The 1,486-nt window shown below is 48.5% G+C and overlaps 1 non-coding gene across 1 annotated transcript; it reads right to left on the bottom strand.

Annotated features, from left to right (window-relative positions):
• Positions 1-760: 760 nt before the first annotated feature.
• On the bottom strand, positions 761-946 carry LOC140428986 (U2 spliceosomal RNA). Its single transcript, XR_011948970.1, has one exon. It is a non-coding gene; the product is annotated as a U2 spliceosomal RNA (small nuclear RNA).
• Positions 947-1,486: the final 540 nt, after the last annotated feature.

The raw sequence follows: 1,486 nt of genomic DNA, 5'->3' as shown, positions 1-1,486 counted from the left end.
TAAACATCGCCTGCCTCTTGCAGGGCAGTGTTTCTTTAAGTGGGCGTTGCCGCAGTTCGAGCACGTCATGACGTCGGCGTCGTCGCACATGTGCAGTGCAGGTGTCGGCCGATTCGTTATCCCGTTCGCATCGCGCATGCGTGGGGCCCTGGGAAATGGGCGCTTTCATCAATGCTGAGGCGCTGCAACCGGGAGATGGCCTGCAGACTCTCTGCCTCGTGGGAGGCAAGTTTCTCATTTTCAGCCGATTTGTACTGGGCATAGAGATTTTTGGCGTGCTCATGCACTGTGAATGTTTCAATCGCGACTGGCAGGGTCATGTGATTGATTTTCAGCAGCTGCTCTCTCAGAGGATCAGAGTGAATTCCAAAAACGATTTGGTCTCTGATCATGGAGTCAGCAATATCACCAAAGTTGCAGGACAGTGTTAGCAGGCGGAGGTTAGTTAAGAAGGAGTTGAAAGATTCATCTTTACCTTGTAGATGCTGTTTGAATATGTAGCGCTTGAAGATTTTGTTGGTGTCCACCTCACAGTGACTGTCAAACTTGTCCAGGATGGTCTGAAACTTTGTCTTGTCCTGGCCTTCGGTGAAGTGAAAAGAGTTGAAGTATTCGATGGCTTGATGACCCGCTGTTGAGAGGAGAAGCGCAATCTTCCTTGCATCAGGCGCACCCTCGAGGCCTGAAGCTTCGATGTACAGCAGAAACCTTTGCTTGAATGTCCGCCAGTTGGCTCTGAGATTTTTTTTCTTTTTTTAATTACTTTTTCTGAGTTACCAAGCCAGGGCTCAGAGTGTGGACAGGGGCGAACCCCTAATCCAGCTCCTTTCCTGCTCCAAAAACCAATTCAAATTGAATCCAATTCATGGTCCCCACAAGAGAGACATACCAGATCTGAGCCAAAAGGCTACTACACTTGATCTTAGCCAAAAGGCCGAGAAGCAATAGTTGGCACTGAGATTAGAATATAGAACAGTACAGCACAGAACAGGCCCTTCGGCCCTCAATGTTGTGCCGAGCTTTGTCCGAAACCAAGATCAAGCTATCCCACTCCCTGTCATTCTGGTGTGCTCCATGTGCCTATCCAATAACCGCTTCAAAGTTCCTAAAGTGTCCGACTCCACTATCACAGCAGGCAGTCTATTCCACACCCTAACCACTCTCTGAGTAAAGAACCTACCTCGGACATCCCTCCTATATATCCCACCCTAAACCTTATGCTTATGCCCCCTTGTAACAGCTACATCCACCCGAGGAAATAGTCTCTGAAGGTCCACTCTATCTATCCCCCTCATCATCTTATAAACTTCCTTTGCACCCTTTCCAATGCTTCCACATTCTTCCTATAATGAGGTGACCAGAACTGCACACAATACTCCAAATGTGGTCTCACCAGGGTCCTGTACAGTTGCAGCATAACCCCACGGCTCTTAAACTCAAGCCCCCTGTTAATAAACGCTAACACACTATAGGCCTTCTTCACGGC

Source organism: Scyliorhinus torazame, chromosome 8 (assembly GCF_047496885.1).
Source record: "Scyliorhinus torazame isolate Kashiwa2021f chromosome 8, sScyTor2.1, whole genome shotgun sequence".
Classification (NCBI taxonomy): domain Eukaryota; kingdom Metazoa; phylum Chordata; class Chondrichthyes; order Carcharhiniformes; family Scyliorhinidae; genus Scyliorhinus; species Scyliorhinus torazame.
The sequence above is the reverse complement of the archived record's forward strand: the minus strand, read 5'-3'. Positions and strand labels throughout refer to the sequence as shown.